Source organism: Egretta garzetta, unplaced genomic scaffold, assembly GCF_000687185.1.
Source record: "Egretta garzetta isolate BGI_Z169 unplaced genomic scaffold, ASM68718v1 scaffold25, whole genome shotgun sequence".
NCBI lineage: Eukaryota > Metazoa > Chordata > Aves > Pelecaniformes > Ardeidae > Egretta > Egretta garzetta.
The window spans coordinates 1,908,655-1,932,568 of record NW_009259800.1 but is presented as its reverse complement, the minus strand read 5'-3'; positions in this window follow the sequence as shown (position 1 = coordinate 1,932,568).

Here is a 23,914-nt window from a genome sequence, read left to right as displayed (position 1 = left end):
GCCAGCCGCTGTGCCGGGGCTGTGCTGCTCCGGGAGCAGCCCGAGGCTCGGCTTTGCTGTCATTAAGCTGGGACAGTGAAAGATGATGGTGTTGGAGATGACCTCTTTTTTTTTTTTTTTAGGGTTGGTTCTTGATAGCTAACTTTTGGATGGTCCACCAGGAGAGCCTCTTGGAGTTTTATCCCATAATTCTTGCTGCCTGAGCATTTTCAAGAGGCCTGAGGCAAACCTTTGATATCTCCACAGAATCACAAGGGTTGGGAGGGACCTCAGGAGATCATCTAGTCCAACCCCCCTGCTAAAGCAGGCTCTCCTAGAGCACGCTACACAGGACTTCATCCAGGCGGGCTTTGAATATCTCCAGAGAAGGAGACTCCACAGTCCCCCTGGGCAGCCTGGGCCAGTGCTCTGTCACCCTTAGAGTAAAGAAGTTCTTCCTCATATTCAACTGAAACCTCTTATGTTTCAGTTTGCACCCATTGCCCCTAGTCCTGTCGCTGGACACCACTGCAAACAGACTGCTTCCATCCTTGTGACTTCCGCCCTTAAGATATTTGTACGTGTTGATAAGGTCCCCTCTCAGTCTTCTCTTCTCCAGGCTGAACAAGCCCAACTCTCTCAGCCTTTCCTCGTAGGGGAGGTGCTCCAGTCCCTTTATCATCCTAGTTGCCCTCCTCTGGACTCTTTCTAGGAGTTCCTCATCTTTCTTGAACTGGGGAGCCCAGAACTGGACCCAGTACTCCAGGTGGGGTCTCACCAGGGCAGAGTAGAGGAGGAGGAGAACCTCCCTCGCCCTGCTGGCCACACTCCTCTTAATACACCCCAGGATACCATTGGCCTTCTTGGCAACAAGGGCACACTGCTGGCTCATGGTCAGCTTGTCGTCTACCAGGACTCCCAGGTCCCTCTCAGCAGAGCTGCTTTCCAGCAGGTCAGCCCCCAGCCTGTACTGGTGCAAGGGGTTTGACCTCCCCAGGTGCAGCACTCGACACTTGCCCTTGTTGAACTTCATCAGGTTCCTCTCCGCCCAGCTCTCCAGTCTGTCCAGGTCCCGCTGAATGGCAGCACAGCCTTCCGGCGTATCAGCCACTCCTCCCAGTTTTGTGTCGTCAGCAAACTTGCTGATGGTGCACTCCGTCCCGTCGTCCAGGTCATTGATGAACAAGTTGAACAAGACTGGGCCAAGTACCGAGCCCTGGGGAACTCCACTAGCTACTGGCATCCATCTGGACTCTGCCCCGCCGATCAGAACCCTCTGAGCCCTGCCATTCAGCCAGTTTCCAATCCACCTCACTGTAGACCTCTTGGTCCGTGGTTGCTCCATTCTGCCCACAGAGCGAGAAGAGAGGCTGTGTCTTTAAGAGGCACAATTAAGCAAGTGTGTTTTTCTCCTGCTTTCCAGAAGTAGTTATTAGGTTTGACGGATCGGTTATCTGATCCAGCATGACAGATGGATGCAATGTTTTTGTCTATGACTAAACCTACAGAGGTTGCATAAATAACTTCGTAGTAAATGTTCTGATTTCATTGTAAGTATGTTTACATGTAGGTGTATATATACTTTTTTTTTTAAAATGATGAATATCTTCCTGAGGATCCTCTGCCATGAACTGCTTTGAAAACCCTCAACTTTTTGCAGCTGTGCCCTGACTTCTCTTCAGTGACCCCAGCTAACGTGTCTGTGAATTTAGCCTGTGGTCCATGAGCTGTCTGAGACTTTCTGGAAGGCAGCTCCAAACACCAAAGCGATTCCAGCCCGTTGTCCGCAGAGGGCCAGGAGAGCCCTGTGTGCCAGCACTGACGCTTGCTGTCCCGGCCAGCCGGCTAGCTTGGGGACGGTGGGTGACTCCTGGGTGCCGTGTTCCTCTCCCTGGCTGGCAGACTCTGATAACTGGTATCCAGTTGTCTGGTGCAAATAGCTCATGTTTAATAACAGAGGTTGTGTAAGGCAAGTGCATTCACATGCTGCTTAAATGCCTCCAGTTGAAGATACAGCTTTGCAAGCATTGTGAGTACCAGGAGCTATTTGATAAGTGCTCATTATATCCTCCTGGTTAGCAGCCCTGTCTGGGCAGCAGCAGGTTACTTCCTATGGGGTTTTATTTTACCGAACTGTGGACCTGTGAATCTTGTGCTCTTAAGCATTTGACTCCTGTCACGTATTTCTCTGCGGTTACATTTGTATTGCATCTTTCCCTGAGAATACGCTGTGGCATTTCTACCACTTGGTGAACTTCTGCACTATAGGCGCAGCTGGATGTGAAACTATGTGCTTGTGGGGATTGGCGTGAATGTAGCAGTAAGTCAACAGGAAGTTTCCTGGATCAGTAAAAATGACCTGGGCTGCCGTTGTCTACTTTAATGAGCAAAGGTACCCACTGAGACCCTGCTGAAAGCAGCCTACCGTAAAGCATGGTTCAACTCCAGTGGAGCACTCCTGGGAGAAACTCTTGTTGTGAGACTGCCTGCAGACCTCCAGAATCACTGGAGCAATTCTTAATCTACTGGAGATCCCATCTCATATAGGCAGGCTACAACTGTTGTACGGCAACTGCATTTCTGCCAAGGGATGAGTGTCTTTGGGAATCTCGTAATAAGGACATTCAGTTCCCAGGCTAGCCTCTGGGAGCTGTTCCTGCCATGGCCGCCTTCTGTAAAGAACCACCTAAGCTGCTTGGTGGTTGAGTTGCATTTGACTTTGAGCAATTTATAAAGAGATACCAGTTGAAATACCAAAAGGAATTTCTAACTCTTTGTAACATAGTTTGCCTGTGAAACCAGTGTCTATACAAACAGTTTTTACATAGATTCTTGTCATGTTGATGTCATAGGGCATCACTGAAGATCTTTACAAGGGTCATTAACAAGTCTTGACTGCTCATTTTAAATGGCTGCATTTAGCCATGAGGAAAGATAGATTTTTTTTTTTTTTTTTTTTTTTTACAGCTAACTGGGCTGTCAATACAGTGTATGTGTTGTGGTTTGTGTATTTGGGTTTTATTTGTTTTTCCCTTGAAAGACTGTTTCCCCTGTCCCAAAAACAACCAATGACACTGGATGGGGGAGAAGAACTGTTCAGATAGGCGTCGTGTTGGCCACCCACTACTTCCAGCAGACTAGGAATGTAATGGGCTTTCCTGGATGGTGGACAGAGTAAACTTTATATCCAAGACAGTCAAAATAAATTGCAAACCAAACTCCAACCTCTTAATGGAAATTAAGCATTAAAACAAACAAACATAAAAACCCCAACCAAAAGTCAACAGTCCAATAGCTACAAACAGCATGGTGAAGATAAAAACCTGATGCTATCATGGACAATAACAGGGTGGACAATTTGGCTATGCTGTTCTGGTGTGCTTTTGAGACTTGTAGATGCCATTTGGATCTTGCACTTTCTCTGTAAAAGCAAACATTGTTAAACAAATTCTGGCCTATATTTCCCCCATGCAAAACTAGTTACGTGTGGGCTCTCCAGAATGTCCACATGGCAGATCTGTCTATGCCTTGGAGCCATTTCTGATGGAAGGTTTTGTAAAAGCCAACTGCAGAACTCCAAGCTATTTCCCACACGCTTGAGGGGGATTAGCTAATGCATGTTGGTGCAGTGCTTCAGCGATGAAGAACAATGTTGTCATATTGTTGGCAGACTTAGCCTTGGACTGGAAAATCCATTGAGCGAGGATTATTATTGGTTCCTGGCTCTACCGTATGGTTTCATGGGTGCTCTTGAATGATGACTGGTCCTAAGAGGAGGTCCAAAAAGGACTTACACAGCATGGAGATACAGCTGCAGTCCTCAGACACAGCTCAGCTTCTGTCTGGCCCTCAAGATGCTGAAATGAAGTGGCCTGTGGCTGGAAAGTTCCCTTAAAGAATGTACAAACTCTTCACAGTAAGAAACGCCTGCTTTCACCATGCTGAGCCCCAGCCTAAGGAGCCTAAAAAAGTGAACCAGTTCCAGTCCTTGTGCAAAGGCTTACCCAGATTGAGCAGTAATTGAAAGAAAGGTGGCATGAAAAGTGGCTGACCAAAGCACAGTCTTCTGGGAACTGAATGTTGCACAGATGGGATAGAAAATAGGAGGAGAGGAATTGCTGTCCTGCACTGTAGGACTTGTTAACCAAAGCAGGGGTCTTGGGAGGTGGCACCTGAGCCGGCGAGCCCCTGCCCTGCCAGGTTTGGAGGACTGGGGCTCGTTGCCTGCTGATGAGCTTGCAGGGTTTAGGGCCTTTGATTCTGTTCATCTCCATGACCTCCTTTTTGCCCCTTCTGGGATCCAGTGTGACCTGTTAACCCAGAATTTGGTACTTGGGAGCTAATACTTTTCCCAAATACCGGCTGACAACCAGGTCTCTGGGCTACATATGCTGTGTGTCCCAGGGTAGTGAACCACTACTGGTGCTGAAAATAAAATGAGAAGCAACATGTGCCCAGTGATAAAGATGAACCAGTTTTGCAAACTAGTTGTATGCCTGTGGAGGTTATATGTGGGGCCAGCCAAGAGAAAGGAAGATCGGGCATTTGGAGGCGTAGCAGTTGTTAAGGTACTAACATCAGTAGAAGCCTTAAACCAGACATTAGAGATGCTCACAGAAAAGAGCTGTGTGAAGCCTGCTCTCTTTGAAACAGATGGGTCCAGCTGACTCATGCCAGGTTCCTTCCACCTCCTATCATCTGTGAGTAACTTCAGCTCCATAGTTTGTCTCTGCTGTTCTTGACATATTTCATGCTGGGAACTCCTCAACTCCTGGTGGCCAGAGGTTAACTCAGATAAGAGCTGGCTTCCACTGAAATGTGCCTACTTTCTCAAGACTAGGTTTGTGCTTTTAGCAGATGTCTAATTCTCTTTTCCCTCTAGGCCAGGGAGGTTAATTGGAGGAAAGTGACTGTACATCGGGCCCAAGAGCCTCCTACAGAGATACTTGGCACAAATAAATCAGCCTATTTTTGATGAATAACAAGGCCCCAAAGGCTCTAGTTCTTGCTGCCTGCACAAATTGCAGGTATAAATTTCACAGCTGATCACAGGGACTCCAGAATTCAATTAACTCTCTGCTCATTTAAAAAAAAAAAATGCTGCCTGCCTATTTAATTATGAGTGTCACTGATACTACACATGCTGTTCAGGAAAACTCGAATTAATAAAACATTGCATCATTAGTATGAGTGACAGCATGAAGCCTGTGACTCTCTCAGGAGTCTGTCTTGACCCTCTGTGATGGCAGACTTGGGATTTACTGGAAAGGGGCATCCTTTTCTTCAGACTTGGGGGATGCTGAGGGAGCTCCGAGATGCTCTCCGTGCTTTGCAGGCTATTCTGGTTGCTCTGATTTTGGTGGCATTGGGATGTAACTTAGTGCTGGCAACCCGTGATTTAGACCTTCTGGTACTTGGGTAACCTTGCAGGGTCTCTGACTGTGGGGATGGGGGCTGTGCAGAGATACACAGGGTAAAAAGCTGCAGAGATTAACCTTGTGTAAGGCACAGTGGGAAGAAGATGGCAATGTTCTTCTTGCACTGCTTTTACCACATTAAAGCGCCTTTCACTGCCAGGAAGGGTGTTAACCAAAGCTGTACAAATAACCATGTCTCTGCAGAATGTTTCATTTTTGAGTGTTCTTGTTTTTAAATTTAGCTCAGTCTCAAAGATCTATCAGTAAACAGACATGTTTCATTTTGACTTTCTAAGGTGTCTTTCATTTTAAGCCCAAAATGATCTGACTGGCTCATTCTGTGCCTTTGCTTGTGCCCATCCTCCTTCTCTCTTCATTTCACACCTTGCAGGTTGGTTCTTGGAAGCAGTCTCCAATTTTTGTAGCTGCGTCTTCCCGCTTCAGGAGCATATCTGTGCCAAATGGCTCTTACCACTACTTGAACATCAGCATGATACACAAAAGGTACTTGGCCTTTCTCCCCAAGCTGTGTTCCTCCTTCCTTAGTCCCTGTCTGTTACCCATGAGGATCATAGCTGAGCATCTTCTTTACTCTTTTCGTCAGACGTGTCTAACTTGTACCTCAGCTTTCTGAATAATACTGAATTCTGCTTTCTCTCCACACTACCACTTTTTTTCTTCCCTGAGCAACTCTCTTCCTGACTACAGCAATCTTTCCAATAGCGGCAAAACCAATCTTGCTGCTCTAGCCAGAGGCAGGTGTCACCCCAGATTAGATGTCACGGCTCCATCGCTGCTCCAGCTCCCTGCATCTTCCCTGGATTTCCACACTAGTCGCCAGCACATTCAGCAAATATGGGTCCAGATGTTGTTGCAAAAAGTCGGTAGTCGCTTTGGTTGCCTCACACTTTTCCAATCCTCTATCATAAACTGCTTGCCTTCTCGTCCCTTTTCTGCACGCTGCTGTTCCTTGCTGTTGGTCAGAGCTGCCGCTTTCACTGCCTGTTTGCACGCTGAAGTAGAACGTTTTCACTGTTTGCTTTCAGGCATGGGACTGTCATCCAATAAATGCCTGCAGGACCAGCTCTCTTGTCCACGGTATTAAAAGCAAACCCAGAAGAGAAGCTTTCCCAATCTCCTGCATGCCTCTGCATTTCTGGTCCCACTCCAGCAGCTACTTTAGTGCTAGAAGAGGGAGCGGGTGTTTTGTTCGAGTTGATTTTTGCTCAGTGAATGGTTGCACAAGCCTTAGAGCTGGTCCAAGGGATGTAGCGAGGCCAACATCTCTGACACTAGCGAGAGTTCAGATTTAAACCTATTCTTGAGCTGATGCAGTCTGCAAATAAGTGGCTGATATCCTAGGACTGCTCCTTTCATGCTACCCACTCTCATTTTGTACTTATTTTGTTCCCTTCTTGCCTCATCTTTAGCTGAAAAAATCCATGTCCTGGGCCTGGAGCTACCTGTCTGTCTTGTATTTGTACAGCCTGAGGCTTAACAGGGCTCTTATCTATGGCACGGGGCCCCAGGGCAGAGCTAAAACACAGCTCTTGGATTCAAACACTGCTGCTTGCCCTACCTTCCCTGCGCCGTGCAAGCCTGTGTTGTCAGTCGGGCTGTTGCTTGACTGACCAAACTTCCTTGGGATGCAGGTGAGAAAATGGGGTTAAGCGACCGTAGCCCACTTGAATCAGCAGGGGATGGTGGTTGCTGCTACAGCCCTCACATGCTGACTTCTTGTTCTTCTGTTCCAGTTGTCCAAGCCCTGGAGACCCCCAATTCCTACCTCCCTTCCTCAGCTAGGACTTGGTGGCTCAGTACAGTGCTCATCTTGGAGAAACTGGCCAAGACTTGATGGAGACGAGGGGGGAGGACGTCTCTTGTTGAAAGGCTGAGGAGTTTGTTTTCATCCCCTGTTGTGGGTCTTCACACAACCCACTTTTTTTTTCCTATTTGCTTTCCTCTGCAAAATAAGGACAGCACTGTAAGCCCTGTGAAACTGTAAGCTTTAAGTTAGCATGACTAGTGAGCATAGCATGTGCAGTGGTTGCCAGTGATTTAGAAGAACTGGGTTCAAGTCCTTGTTTTGCCAGAAGCAAGATGAGTAGGCTGCCCTATGGGGGGATAATGGGCTGCTTCTGGTTTTGCCAACTCTGGTACCCATTCAAACTGTTCTGCAAAGTTTTAGTTGTTATAAAATGACCCTGCAATAAAAAAACCAAGTGGTCAGACTTCCTGACCTGCCGCAGCTGGGTATGTAGGTTGTTGCCATTACTTGTCTTCCATGACTGCACGGCAAAAGCTCTGACCTGCTGTCTGTCATCTTCTGGCTACCTGTGGGGCTGAGGGATGAGTAAAGGTTGAGAGCTGCTTTAATCTGTGCCCCTGGAACAGCAGCGACTTAGCTAGTGAAGCCATGGTGTTGTTTATGCAGCCTTCCCACACATCCGTCTTTCTGAAAGCATCACTCGTCTGCAGTGAAATTCCTTGTAATGCTGGAGGAAATCGGAATGTGAGGCTGCAGCAGAGTGATGTGCAGATAATGGGAGCTCCCTGTGAAAGGCTGAAACGCTCTGAGAACTCCTGCCTCCAGCTTTCCTGGCTTTGAAGTTGGACTCTCACACACCAGCCTTGTGAAGGTGTCAGCTTCATCCATAGCGGATTTCCTCCACTTAAAAGCCTCCTCCTGGCATCTTCCCACTCCCCTCCCTTCTTCTTTTAAACACTCAAACCCCAACGCGTCTGAAGATGACACCCACGCTGACCACATGCTTTGGGAGTGAGGGGGGCGAGGGGAGGGGGATATGGGGCTCGTGGCCATGGTAAGTAGTGCTGGTCCCATCTTGGGTGGTAAATGCGGATGGAGATGAGGTGCCACCCCTGGGATGAGGCTGCTCCCTGGCTGGGGTACCAAGTCCTCCAGCCCCCTTGGAATGAACCTGAGCTGCCTTGCTCCTTGCGTCTGCCAGCCTCAGGGCAGCTTGTTCACTTTGCAGGGCATAGCTCTTCCATCAGCATAGCCCACAGGCAAAAGGCATGGACGCTTTTATTTGTCTGAGAGTTTAAAAAAAATAAAAAAATATCTTTGCTTCTTGTGTAATAAGCCCCTGGCCCAAGGGAATTCAGGACCCAACTTTTGGCACTCGTTGTCCTTTTTAGCTATTAGTGAGCTGCTGGTGTGGGGACACCCAGCTCACTTTCTCAGTGTCATTGAGTATTAGGTGGGTATTCTGCTCTAGCACATTCTCTTTGCCTTTTTCTGTCCTTTGAGGATCTCTCAAACCCTTCCAATGAGGACAGGGAGCCCTCCAGGTGCTTCACATTCTTGAAACTGCTGTGTACTCCTCTTCTGCAACCTGTGCTAGGAAGGATGCATGGCCTCTGAGGTTTGCAGCCCCCTGTTTGGAAAGCTTTCTTGTACAGCATCTGGGAGCACAGGGCTGAGTGGGGAAGTGAGACCAGCAGCATCCTGGGATTTTCCAGTTTGTGCTGCTGCTGAAATATGTTCTCAGCACTGAATAGAGTACTTGGCCCTGGCTTTAAGGGAGCAACAGTAACGCATGCTAGCCAGGGATCAGGTGGTACCCTTTAACAGGCTGGGAGAAGGAGGCACAGGTGATTTTTCCTTTGGTTTGATGCCAGTTACCACTCCAGAGATAATCTATATAAGATCAACCCTGAGCACTATTGACCAGGTTCCACCAGAGCAACTCCTAGGTGACTGCATGCATGAATATAGCTGATAAGCAGTGTATTATAGTAAGCTAGGCTTAACTAGCCCCAGAGGCCTGGGATTCTAGTTTGGTTTGGCATCAAATTCAGAGGCTGATCTGAACCTAGAGGATGGGAATCCAAAGCATGCGAGTGCTGGCTTTCCTGGGAGGCTCCTAAAACCCTGCTCCTGTGCTGAAGCTGATCTCCAGATACTCGCTTTTATTTTCAATGTCATGTTCCTACCCCAACCTGAAATCAGAAGGGTAAGATGGACAAAAATAAGTAAGTTATTGAGTGTGTGGTTGAAGCCTGACCTCTCTTCCCTCAGTATCTGCAGACTCAGGCTGTGCATGTATATTTTTTTTTCTCTTACACGTCTGCTTATTCTAATCAGGATCAACCTTTAGATGAAACAAAACTAACTTGAGTACTTGCCCAAACTGTGAAGATTTGGGCTTTGTGTTTTGATGAAGTGGTGCAGTTCCCTTGAATGTTTTCACAGCTCTGTGGTATCTGGCTGCAGCTGGGATCAATAGCAAAGGTGCCAAAATAAAGCAGGAGTGGCTGGTTTTGGGCTTTTCCAAGCCTGACAAAGAAAACAAGAAAGTAAGAGGGCCTGTTGTTAGCTGGAGTGTTTTCTTACCTCATGGTGTAACTATCTGCCTTGGAGGGATCCAGCACTCGAGATCGGCACAGAGCATCTCTTTCCTTCCAGCCCTTTCAGGAAGCTCAGTGAGGATAATCAGTGGGCTTTATTTGAAATATTAATCTCTGTCTTGAAGGCATTGGCCCCTTAGATACATTTCTGAGGAAGGCACACATTAAGATTTCCCCCCGCCCCTGCCAGAGAGACACCAAAATAACCACTGAGTTACACCGCTTTGAAAGCGATGTCCCCTGTTGTGGCTCCCAGAGAAGATCCCAGCTCATAGAGATGTGGCTCAGGAGAAACCTAAATAATAGTTACTGGCATCTGAGAAACACCCGTTGCTGCACAACTAGAATATTTGCAAACAAAATACTATAAGAGCCTCAAAAGAAAAGCAATGTTTCTCGAAGTTAAACTATAACAGCATTCATTGATGGGTAGGAAGCTGCCTTTTCTTGTTGTAGTTTGGTCTTAGTCCAGTGCTTAGAGTTAAAAAGAGCTTTCAGCTTTTTCACCTGCCTTCGCTGGGCCCCCAAGCAGACTTTCCCCCCCACCCTGCCGCTGGCTGTGCCTTGACTGGTGTTATCTGAGGGGTGCTGTGTTGGGAAGATGGGTTTGCGTGCAAATTCTCCTTGATGGACTAAATCATTGAAATCTGTCATATAATCCTCCATTCTGCCTGTTTCTAGAGCTTGCTAAGCAGTCTGTAAAGATCGCAAATAAATAAACTGTGTCAGGACCTTATCTCAAACAAACTCGACTTCCCTCCTTTGCAGAAATTGCATACTGTAGTGTCAGCTTTGCAGGGGATGACAGAAACCAGAATCCAAAATTACCATGGCTGGTGGTTATTTCAAGCATCTCTCTGTCAGCTGAAGCTGAATTTCCTCATATTCCAATTGGAAATCCTAGCTGGCTGGAGGATAGGATGGTTTCACCGGGAGCATTGGCAATGCACCTAAATATGCAGATTTTGCATCCTGCTGTTTCCCTCTATATAATTTTGTTAGTTATTGTGCTAATATATGGGGATTATTGGAATGGAGTGTCTTTTCCCAGCTGCAGAGGTAGGAAGCTGGGTTTATGCTGAAGACTGGTGTTTGCTGCCCTACCACCTGTAAAATGGGCTGCTCAGGTCTGGGACTCTGGGGCTGGCTCAGCGTTCTTACTTACAGAAGTTGGAGCAAGTTAGCATCCTATGTTAGAAATTATGGTTGATGTTAAATACACTGATCTAGAAATACCTTGTGATATTGAGCACAAACGAAGGTGGCATCCTCTGTATTTTTCTCCAGCTTTTCTCCTCTGCAGACTTTTGCTTTTCTGTTCAAAGAGGAATGTGAACTTTGCTGTGTACAGTATTAAGCAGCCAGGTTTCGCCAAACGCTTTGGCTTTCTCATCCCGAGTCCAGGAGGTTGGCCTTTCTTATAGCAGTCTCGGCTTGTATTGTTTTGACAAATGAAATACTGTGGATGACTTCTGATCCAAGCTAGGTGCTCTGGCTCTCAAATTCATTGACCCTTGCAGTGTCTTGGTTTGGTGGTCATACGTATTTTTTTTTTCTTCCCATATAATCTCTCTTCAGAGAGAGAGGCTAATGATGGAGCTTTTAAAGGTTTATTAACCTGCGTAAAAGCTTTGAAAACAATCTATTGAATCAAATTGCATATGCTGCTTAGCTGAAGCAAGGCTGTTCATCCATGTATCCTAAGATACTCATGTGAAGGAATATCTGGCTGCACATAGTTGCTGTAGTTGCGAGTTGCTGTAGCTCACTCAAAAGCAAAGTCAAGGTGAGAACACCAGTCTTCTGGGAATGACGGTTATTTCTGCCAGCTATGGTAAAGTGACTATCTGGCTGAATTACACGATAGCTGGCCCCATCGTACTGGTGGCGTTGCAAGCATATTCCTGAAAGCAGGACTTGGCACTGCTTACTACCGCCTCACCATGATGGCTTCATGTGCTCTGGCTCTTGGCACTGAGTTTCTACTACTGGAAATAGGGTGGAATAATGCTGGGCAGAAAATCTTTTATAACCCAGTAAATTTAGGAGGTGCAAAGGTCTTTAAATGGCTGATTGAACTTGTCTGGAAGAGTTGTGAAATTCTGCTTGGAGCCAGAGCAGGGTAAATAGCCTACGTCTCCCCTTTTCTCCCTCATTCACACATATTTCTGGGGGGAAAACAATTCAGAAATCTTTCAGACTAAACAAAACTCTTTGACCTCTTGATATAGCCTCTGTTCAAAGAAAAAAACCCAATTTGGCTATGCAGTAATTCACAAAAGCTTTTCGCCCTGCCAGAATTGCGCACTCTACCCCCGCTCCCCAAATTCACTCTGCTCCATTTAGAGTTTGCTGGCAAAGATAACCTAACTTCACGCTGTGGAGAATATTTGTTTCTTAATAGAAGATGGAGCAGAAGTGGAATTGTGTTGGTTGTGTATATTTTGCCTTCTCAAGATTAGCCCCAAGCAATTATCTGACTATGGCCTGTGCCAGAAAAACACAACAGAACAATTTTAGCGGTGCCAACAAAAACTCCAGAATGTGTTGCACTCAGGAGTGTAATTTTAGATTCTGTTTTCAAGTAGTATTTCTGTGACATCATTGACGTTAGGAAAAATAATACCCCAGGGCTTGCTTTACAAACAGGATGGAGCTTTATGATTTGGCAGCTTTCCGTAGGCAGAAAGACAAATGTTCATCACTTACAAACCTCTGTATGACAACAGGCTTTGCCTCCTACCGGCACTTAAAAGTAATAAGAAAAAGTTAAAGCTGATGTGGAAAGGGAGTGGGTAGGCACTCGTCTGCTGCCCTCAGGGCAGGGATGGTCAGATCACCTCCAGGAGAACCCGAGCTGTGTGAAGATTTGTTCTGGGAGTGAGAGCACTTCTAGCTACATCCTGTGTGTGGAGTTGCCCTGGGCAAGATTTGGGAAATACAGTTATTTCTGCTTGTGCTGCCTCTGGCCTGTTTTCGTGACATGGGCGTACTCAAATCTGGTGGTAGGATGGGAAGCTCTGCTGGTCCCCTGAGCAGGCTCCAGCTGCCTCCTGGAGCTCTGTCATTTGGGTGCAGCCTGTGTGGTACATGCTCCAGGGATCTGGATGTCATGGTGACACTCCCCATGTGTCCAGCCCAAAGCTCTACTGTCAGAAAATGTTTTTAATTTCTTCACTACTTTCTTTTCAGGAATTCCCTGATGATTGTAGGAGTGGAAGGGACCCCACGAAGCAGTCTAGTCCTTCCCAGCCTCTGTGGGGCCACGTGCACTTGGGCAAGCAATGTTTTGCAGATAGGCTGAGGACTTCCCAGCCTGCATTTGACCCTTACTGGGCCTTTCTCTTCTACCCCCACCCATCCTGGTCCTTTCCTTAGACTGAACAGTCTGTGTGATTTTCTTCCCCCCCCCTTCTTCTTTGTAGATAGACATTTTAGAAAGCTCCCTCATGGTAACTGCAGCAGACGCTTCTGGGCAAATCCAAAGTGAATTAAAGGAAAGTTAAGGTCTATATAAGCCTTTTTAATACTGGAAGGCTCGGTAGGCTCAGTGGGTGCCTTCAGGTGTGTGAAACAACTTGTGTGCCTTCAGTAAAGGATTTCTTATGAAAAAAAAAATGTTCTCTGGGTCTAGGGCAAACCCATGCTGCAGGCTTCCTTCGTTCTGTGCCCCCAGCATCCACAAGGGGAAAATGGCTTACGTGAACTACGATGGATCACTTGTGGCTTGAAGGAGAAGTGATGACACCAGCACTGTCAGCAGCTGGTTGATTCAGTGCACTCTCAGGAATTCAGCGAGTTCATAAAATCAGTCAGATTACACACACAAATTGCTTTCACAATCGGCCCCAGTGACTTCAGGGATGTTGCTTCCAGGGTAAGTTGGTGCGTCTGGCACAGCGTGGCTCTTTCCTTGCTCGACCACAGTCCTGTTTGGCACGTTTGGGCACAGCAGCTATGATCTGAATGAGTAGCTCATTGTTTGCTGGGGTGGCCAGACACAGGCATCAGGTTGCCTCTGGGTTGTGCAAACTAATAGCTCTGTTCCAGAAAAACACGTGAAACTCCTGCTGATTTCCATGAAAGCGAATAATTTGCTGGGAGCATGAACCCTGTCGGGGAGGGGCTGCATCCTCCCCTCCATGTGTGCAATATCCAAAAATCTTGGGCACTGTTATATAAATAACAGATCCTCATAGTCTCATCAGCTCCTAGACTCTCTTGGGGAACTTTGCATTCTTCTGTAAATATGAGCTTTGTGGGAGAAGTCTGATGCATGTGAGAATTTCCTTTGCAGTTGGCATGAGAAGGCTATAAATCTGTGGAGACACAAGCCCTTCCCCCTACCCGTTCTTATAAAATTAATGGGTGTTCAGTTAAGCCAAAACAAAGAGTGGTTTCCCTCAGGCAAAATTGTCTTTTGGGGAGGAAAAAAAAAAAAGCACATTTTAGCATACGGATAGAAAACTTTGTTTAAATCCATGTTTAATAATGCAGTAAGTGTCCAGGGTAAAGGAATTGTATCTCTTGCTTTGCTTTGGGCTTTCAACTTCCTGGGAGTAAAGGTCGGAAAATAAACAAGGGCCAATGCTAATGGAGGTTAAGGGTGACCTTGGCCTGTGTGGTGATTTGTGTGACCCTGGACGGGTTGGGTTGTTGGATAACAGAGACTGTCAGGCAGGGAGGTCAGCTATGGCACTCTGACTGTAGTTTTTCTCTCTCCTCACTTCCTACCTCTGTGTTGTAGAGATGGTTTAAGGGACAGTGTCAGAGAGCTAATAACAGAAGGTCGTTGTATCTTCAGTTCTTCTCTAAAGTCCCTTTGGACAAAGTGGTGGCAAGTGCCAGTGCAGCAGTGTGTTTTTTCTGGTCTAATCCTGAAGAAGGTCATGGAGGGACAGGGAACTGACCATGATCTGCTCCTGCTTGGCAATGGACAGCTGGGGTCATCTCAAAACCCCACGTGGCTTTAAATTCTTCGTACCACCAAATTCTGTAGGAGAAACTATGTGCAAAATCCTTCCTTTCCACTGTACCTGATTTTATATTCCTCAGAATCTTGGAAGAAAACAAAAGATGAAAGGCTCACTGATCAAACTAGATGAGGTTAGTAGCCCTCAGAAAACAAAAGCAGTTGAAGAATATGTTAAGTTTGTATCGCTGCTTGGCAAACTAGTCAATGGTGGCTGTCTCCAGCTTTGGTAGCCATGAGTAGCCTGCAAAATAAAACCTACACTGGTAGCTGAGATGCAGAATGCCCGCAAGTTCACCTGGATGTCCAAATGATGGGAGTTATGAGCCGTTTTTCACGGTGTGGGCTTGTGCTTATTTAGTATTGCAAGTAATTTTGTAAGACTTTGGCAATTTTTTTTTTTGTTCTTGGAATATCCAAGTCTAAGTGGATGTTCTGATGGGAAGTGGTTTTGTTTATTTACTTATTTGGGATATGCAAAGTAATGCCTTCCATGGCTTCAAATACTGCTCAATAATTTACAGCCCTGTAGAGCTACAAACAATTTTGTAATAGCGCTAAAGGCAGCTTTAAGGCAGGTGGGAGCACGGTCTATGAGGAGGTAACTGCACCCAGAGGATCAGAGGCACAGCTGCATTTTGTGCTTGGTAATGCCCCGGGGATGTGATTATTTCTTGATAACAGAACTCCCCGTGTGCCTCTCTGCCTGGCAAGGGCTGGGGAGGTGGTGGAAATAGCTCTTCAGTGAGCAGGTTTCCCTGCAGAGGATCCTTTTGAGGGCGTTTGGGAATTTGAAGCAGGTTTTTGTTATATGGAGAGCTGGACAAGAGAGGTCACAGTCCTGGTAAAGCACCGGTGCCCCTGGTGCCTCTGCTGAGGGGCTGCTGTGTGGGTGGGAGGACAACACCATGGGGGCTGCCCTGTTCTCTTGCCCTCTCGTCCTCCCTCTAGCCTTCTCCCTTTTCTCCTCTTTGCGACAGGAGAAGCCAGGCTATCATGCCTGGAGCAAGACAACTCCATTTTACTTACATGGTTGCCCTTGAGCCATCTTGATTAAAAAAATCCTCTCTAGGTAGAGCGTGTGTGATGATTTTCCCTCCTCTCTCTCTCTCTCGATTTGCTCTGCAGCTATTCTCCTGAACGCAGCTTGCTGCTGGAAGTAGTTGCTGAGAGCAACGTGATATGGCAAGGGTTTCATTTTTGCTGCCTTAACCTTCTGTACCCTGCTATTGATGGAGTTTTGATGTGTTTGACTGGAAGTATGGGATTCTTCACCTTCGGGCACCAGTCCTGCTGGATCCCAAATGCACTAATGCTCATTTACAGCAACATCAATTGGCACATTACAACTGAGCTTTGATCCTACAGCAAGGGCTTATCTGCTCAATGACTGCAAGGGCGTTGGTGTCCCTAAGGGTTAGGCTCAGCATATGTTTGCACAGGGAAAGGGCAGATACCTGGAAGCATTTTTCAGTGTTTTCTTGCATAGGTTAAGAAGGGAGACAATGTTACTTGCTGCTTTTGGAAGAAAAGAAAACCCTTAAGCCCCCAATCTGTAACCCAAGGCTTTTGGAGCCTGTTGCACATTCTCTTTTTAGACAGTTCTGCTCTCGCTCCTGGGAGAGGAAGCAAGAAGTAGGGTCGTCTGCCTAATTTCTCTTTTTTGTCATCCTCTTGCAGTGGGTTTTTGCGCTAGCCTACAGACGGAGGGGAGAGCTGGGTGGGTGGTGATGAAGCAATCATCACTTAAAACTATTTGCTGATAATGAGTCACTCTTCATGGAGTCCCAATCTGTTCTCCCTTCTGTCAAATACTGAGAGTGCAGCAAATCTGCTTGCTTTGCTGCAGATATTTTTTTTTTCCTGAAGGATGGATTCTAGCAGGAGGATTTGGTGAGAAAGAGGAAAGAATGAAATGTGTGTTTGTGGGGGAATATTAATCAAGAGGTGCCTTTTTGTGCCAAACCTGAGTATGAACCTCCTAGTAGCTCAGACAGGGAGCTGTGGGGGTTATCTCTGGTCTATAGGCTGCATGCTCCGTAGCTGGCGTGAGCCTCGCCAAATCCCTGTGGCCTTTACTCCTCAGCTGAAAGTGGCGTCTAATGCAAAACCTTTAGGTTGGGTTGTGAGACACAAGGCTTTCCCCTGCTGATGGAATGGTATTTAAAAAAAAAAAAATCTTGAAGGGAAATCTAGGGATGACCCAGAATAAAGTAAAATAAGGCCTGTGTGATCCCAACAGGCAGCTGTGCTTTGCCTTCTCTTGCAGTTCCAATTGCAAGGATTTGTAGTCAATAGCTTGATAAATGCCATCCGGTGTGTTAAGTGCTGTCTGGCTTGTGTTGTGGGAGGATAGCTATGATGTCTGCCCTGATAGAACTCCTGCAGTGATAGACCAGTCCTGAGGATTTCAATGAAAACTCAATTTTCTTGAAACAAGGTTTAATGGGAAGTTTATTGGAGTATTGATAATGGAGAATGCAATAGATACATGTCCCAGAGTCAATATACTGTAAGACATTAAAGCATACATTGCATGTTTATCACTGTCAAATTCGATTAAGAATTTAATTATAAATAAAAAGAGGTGGCCATTCAAGTACAGGAAAATATGTGCAAGGGAAGGGCTGAAAATAGGCGCTGGGTCAGATGGGACCGAAGAGGGCTGGAATCAAGAGGAGAATTAAGAGAGTTTGGCATTTTTTTTTTTGCAAGAACTGCATGGACCTTTGTTACAAACTCAAAAGTAAGTTTTGCTCAGTAACCTGTCATGTGAGCTGGGGGCTGGTGGTGAAGTGGACCTGTGTTCACATCTCTAGGAGGTCCGGGGCGTTCTCTTGGTGGGTGGATGCATCGTTGCTAATGCCTGCGATACGCTGCTCTCCACCTGCCCCATCACAAATCCGGTGAAACCTTCCACCAGTGTATTACTGCCTTTCAGTTCATCCTGATTGTACTCGACCCGCTTCAAACACTATAATCCTTCTTGCAGATCAGATATACAGTAATCCTCCTTTACAAGTGAGAGCACGATGGGCCTCTGCCATCAGACATGATGTAATCCTGCTGCATCAGACAGAGAATTTCTTTCCTACATCATGTGAAACGCTGTCCTCTGCCTTGTACTAAACTGCACTCTTTTTCCATCAGATGACTTTCACATCCATGCACTGTTGTTCTTCTCTAGCCTCGAAGCAATAAACTCCTTTATTTCCTTGTCATGCTCTGCTACAACGTATGTCTCCAGGAATGGTAGCAATGGTTGGGGTGGGAATCTCTGAGACGTTGCATGTGATGTGCTCTTTTGAGCAGGAGCTCTTTCTGTCTTCTGCTTGTGCAGGACTTGGCATGGTTGGGAGATGATAAGCCTTGGGTGTTAGCGGAATATAAAAAAAAAAAATAGCTGACTGCAGTGTCTTTTTCTTGCACTGCTTTACGCTGCACAGGCCTCTTAAAAATCATGAAGCCTGTCTTCGAGCTCTGCTAAAACCAGGAGCTGCAGCCGCCTCGCGCGAGGCGCCGTGCAGACGGTTGGCTGCGTGGCATTAAGCAGCTGCCAGCTCCTCCAGCTGCAGCCTCTTCTCCTCCTGGTAGCTCAGGTGTGTTTGCCCTGCCTTGCGCAGACTGTTGTTTTATAATCCTTCTGCTGGGGATGATACAGGAGAGTTGTCTTGGTATGCATGTTCCCTGTAACCTTTCTCTAATCCTTCTTGTGGGTCCTGAGCGCTGCAAATCCTCTTCTCCTTAAGTACAGCCCCTGCTAGCTTCTTGATTGGGGAGGGGAGAAGAGGGAGATGCTGTCATGTGGAAGGAAAGCATGTATTCTATCGCTCTCTTAATCCTCCAGTCTGTTAGAAAGCAGCTACACATCCTGCCTGATTGAATACCTGCCTTGTAATTCAATCTAGGGGTTCCGCTGCCATTCGTAAATAGATTACACGGCTCTACTGCGGTGTGCTGGGAGGCAGGCTGCTCGATTGAGCGGTGGGTTTGTGTATGCCACCAGGCGATACTGTGCAATGCATAGTGGGGTTGTTCTCCCCTCCGCTATAGGGAAGTGGAGCAACCGAGCAAGAAGCTGAGTTGGGATGTTAGAGGGCAGGGCTTGCCAACCTCCTTGGCTTTAGGGCACACGTACCCAAATATTCCCCGTATGTGGCTTGGTGCCACATAATGCATCCCGTACTAGCCAAGACTTGGGGGGGTGAAGGAGTGCTGGGGTAGGGAAATGGCAGTGGTTACTCGGAGGTGCTGCGGCTCATTGCCTGAGCAGGTTAGTGTGGCTTTGCTGCTAGGTGGGTGACAGCAGAGCTGCTGGGGGCCTGACAACTGCCGAGTCAGCACCTCTTTGCTGCTGCGTGACGTTGGTTTGCAAGCCGTGCAAGGCTCCCAGAGGGCTCTTGCCATAGAGCAACGTAGAGAAAGGTAATGGCATTTTGGGTGTGCTGTTAGAAGCCTAGATATTTAGATAATGATGATGAGGTGGGCGTTGTCTTTATCTGCTTTTCATTTGTGCTGTCAGCTAGGTGTTTGGTGACTCGTGTGGCACTGACCTTCTGCTTCCACAGAAACGACTGCACAGTGAAACGTGGCTCGGCTCTTGGACTCTTCTATCATTATCATCCAGTGCAGTATCTATCAACACTGACTGGCACTTTCTTGGTAGCATCAACGCAAGATTTCTGGGCTCAGTGGGACAGAGGATGATGGATGTGGGTTTCTCACACATGGAAGACCTCCATTTCATTGCCAGTAAGCGCTCTGAGAGACAACACGATCAGTGCTGGCAAAGTGCGTGTCTGCCTGGAGCCTGAGAATAAGAGAATGACGTTCAGAGCTGATAGGAAATAATCAGATTTGCTTAAAAACCAAAGAAGCAACTTCTCAATGTTTTTCTGGACTCAGAACCATGAAATGCTATTTGCTTGTGGGCTGCTCTTGCGTTTTGAGGCTCTGGCGCTGTTCTGGGCTGATGGTGCAGGGGAGGTGGGGGACTGAACGGGGAAGCTGGTTATGCAGTGCTGGCTTCATCCTCCCATGTTCATTCCTCTTGCGTTGTAAAGCGGGTGATGCTCACTTCGTCAGGAGAAACTTTGTGGTTCCTTCTGAAGAAAGGTCTTCAGAAGGACCTTTTTGAGCAGAGTTAACAGATTTTTTTTCTGCTTTTTTTGTGTTCATTAAATGATAAATCTTCACATGGAGGGTCTAAAATAAAACATTGTTGCAGAAGCACCTTTTAAAACTTGTCAGCTGTGGGGTTTTTTTCCCTAGTACCTTTGCCTCTTAGGACCATAAATGGTTTCCCTAAAGCAGGGGGAAAACCATTATTAATTACACTGCCTAATGAACTCATTTGGCTTTCTGCCCAGCTTCCAAAAACAACACTAGCACCAGGCTGGATACTGTTGTCTCATTGTAATTATGTTTATATGGAAAGTTAATTTTTGTTTTCATAAATTGATTTGAGGCTTCTGGAAGCTATTTGGAGATAATTAACTTTGCCCACACAGACCTATATCAGGGCATTTGTTTACAAGGTAGCCCTTGGTGCTGGAGCATGGAGGTATGTTCCTGGGTTCATCTGGAAATATTCAGTTAGCAGCTCAGGGCAGCTGTTTCCAGCCTCGATTCCCTCTTTGTGGACAGAAATAGCAAGCAAACACCATAGTCCTGGGATTTTGCAGACTGGTAACAACCCTCAGGGTGGATCTGCAGTCCCTAGCCGCAATCCAAATAATTCAAATGCTGCAGAAGTTAGTGTGAGAATCGCAAAGCCCCTTGATGTGAACAACAAACAGTGGCAGTCCCAGATGGAAAAGGCCTGTAAGGAATGAGATCAGACCTCCACAGATAAGTAGCTGTGAAGGCAAAAGCAGTTCCCATATATCTTTTATAATGGTGGGGATGGAGAACAAGCAGCAGAAGTGCAAGGTGATTTAATGGGACTTTCACCAGCAGGACACACGATGCAATATCGCAGAAGTGACTTACTTGTTTGGTCGCAGGCACGTGTCTTTGGGGTCCTGGCCCTTGCAGTGAACTCTTCCTTAAATCAATTTGTTAATGAGCTAAGTTACTATGCATGGGGATCTGCTAGAGAAATGTGGAATAACCTCAGGATGCAGAGCCCCGCTCCCAGCACGTGGCTACGGATCGACAAAAGACGGGGGAACATGTGAGGTCTCTTTGGCAGCTCTGAGCCTGTTTGGGACCTTCTCTGACCCTTTTAAAATGTAGGGGAATACGTAAAGCGCTCTGGCTCATGTCTAATAAAGCAGTGGATGGCCCAGCTGAGTGAAGCAGCTTGTGCAGGTCAGGGTGCTAATTTTTAAAGCTACATTTTAAAGTTCCTATTTTAGTGTACCATGGGCTTTCTTCTTTAAACTAAAAAAAAAAAAAAATGTTCCCTGAAGGCCTAAAAATGCGCTATTTCCTTACTATATACTTTAAAACCATGGGCAAAGCTGCACCAGAAGACCTTCAGGCTAGGTTGGTGTAAGATGTCTCTGCTTTTTGGTAAGGTGGGGAAAAATGGACGGTATTAGAGTTGTTAATTTAGGGTCTACAGGCGATCCTGTCTGTTCTGGCCTGTCTTGCTTGTAGCAGAGAATGACTTTTCCCAGCCGTTGCAGAAGACCAGTGTCTATCCTGTAGCCAGATCGCCAGCAAGCCCATAAATTCCAGCTTTGCCTGCTTGACTCTCTGCGTTCCTGTCTCTTGAGTAAATCCCCAGGGTCAATGTTTTGTAAGTTTTATCTAGTGCTTCAGTTGGGATCAGGAAATTTCTGCAGATTGAAGGTCAGCATACTGGAACAACAGCCCTGGATGAGATCAGAAAGAAAGGAACTTCCAGGAGATGCTTGTGGTGTTTCATCTGCAAATTATATTGCTGTAAAAGAGGAGGCAAAATGAAATGTTGGGAGAGAAGTTGCAGGTTTCCAGGGTTTGTTGATCATCTTCCTCTTCTTCCTTTCCCCCTATTTCTTCTCTTATGCAGAAGCAGGGTTATAAGTTTTATTCCTGGTTTGCTACAGCACTTGTTGGTAGCGGATACTTCAGTGACTTTGGTGTCCAACTACTTTTAATTTATATCTATGACTTTGAGGAAAAAGGATTGTTTTTCTGTAGAGTAAACCTACCCTTTCCCTTTTATTAATAGTTGTTCAGAGATGTCCAGAAAGTAAAAGAACACTAGCTTTGGGCTAGAAAGGCAGATAGGGGAGAACTTGTCCTGCACCAGCAAAATGGCACCTGGGTGACTTTGCTAGCTATTGGGACACCACTATTTTCAATATTTACTGCATAGTGATCATTTTAGATGTGTAATACAGCCAAACTCTTTTGCATGTGAAATAAGAAAATTGCATCATAAATCATTATGCAACTACATTAAAGATGTGCTAGGAGGGCTGGATGGGTGTTAGATTTTTGGGTTGCGTGGGAGAGTGAATTGCAGCCTGATTTGAACTGAAGGGGGTTAATGACGCCTTGCAGTGAAGATTGTCGTTGGGAGAGGTTTTTTTTGCTTAGCGCTAAGGTGCTGATCCCTGGCTGTAAGTCAAATGCCCTCTTAGGGTCATGTGCAAACTTGGACAGAAATTCAGCTGGAAATTTAGACCATCAGCCTGTGCTCCCCGGCGCTGGAGTGAGCGTGGTGCTGGCTGCCCAGGCTCTGCCTGCTCCCCTACCGCCCAAACAACTGCCTGCCAGAGGCTCCTCACAGCCCCCAGGGAGGAGGAGGAGGAGGCGGCGGCTGGCTGTGCAGCCAGACATGCTTGTAGATCATTCCCAGAGCTCAGTGTTGGCAGAGCTAAATTCCAGCTCATAACACAAGCACTTGAATATCTCCAGGTTTTCCAGTTTGGGGTGGTTGCCCGCAGTGAGGTTGCAGTGCTGGCTAAGCCTAAGCCACCCAATTTGCCTGTAAGGTGCTCCCTGCTCGCACCGGTGTGTCCCGGTACAGGGTGCGGAGGGGTGCTAGGAGGCAGTCCTGGAGGGAAGGGCTGGTGTCGCCAGCTGGTGGGTCTGCAAGGTGTGGTGGGGTAACTGTGATGAGGACTTGATGTTGTCCGAGGCGTGCCAGCCTGCTTATGGGGCACCCAGGCTGAGATCGGTGGGTGAGCACACTCTGTTCCCCCTGCTTGTAGATGTGGTGGCTGGCAGTCGTTGTCCTGTTTGTCACCTCTGTATGGGCCAACTGGATCAGGGCCTGAACTTCCACTGACAGAAAGTAGCTTTAGCGTTTTGCTGACAGCTCTCACAAAAAAACCCCCATGCAATATTGACTGTCTAATCCTGCCCTTTCAGGCCAGCCCTCATCCCAAATTCTGTCCTGGGATTAACCAGCACCTTGAGACATTGCAATTCAAGGCTATAAATGATGACAGCAGCTGAAGTGGAACTTCCTTTCAGTTCCCTATGGTTTGGAGACCGGGCAGTGAAACGGCTTGAGTATACGTGTGCACTGAAGATTTGAAGCAGTAATGTTAAAACAAAAATCCTGGAAGCAGGCATTTCTCAGGCATGGGTGAAGAACCATGAATCAGAAGGGCTGCTCCTTCTTCCTCCATCTGCTGAGCTCTCCCAGGTGATAGGTGAAGGGTTTACCCTTCATCTCCCCAGTTATTTGCTTCTGTATTTCATGGAGCCTGTTTATTGTGCACTACAGGCTCCTCCATAGCTGTGTTCCCATGCCAACCATCCTGCAATATGGTGCACACGCTTAGTGAAACAAAGCAGCTTTAATCCTCAACCTTTGGATGTCTCTTGCCCATTGGGGCCAAGCCTCCAAAGAGGAACCCTGCTGCTTACAAAGTGGAGCTCCAGGTTCCAGTTAATTGGGCCCAGTCATTAAGGGAAATTCAGTTTATGTCTACTGGGACTAGGAAGGGAGTGGGTTTTTTAATAGCAAATATCTACAGTGTGTATTGGTTGTCCTCAGGTTTGTTTTTTTTTTTTTTTTTTTTTTTTAAAAGCAAACTTTCAGCAGAGAAGAAATGCTTCTAATTACTTGCCTTTGGCAGAATGGCTGCCCTGCTCTTTAGAAGCTGTATTTGTCTCCTGTAAGAACCAGCTCATTAGCTCTATTGCTCACACAGATAATCAACAACATAATTAATAATTATTTGCATGGCACCCATGGCAGAGGGCTTTGGATCACATAAGAAAACATCGT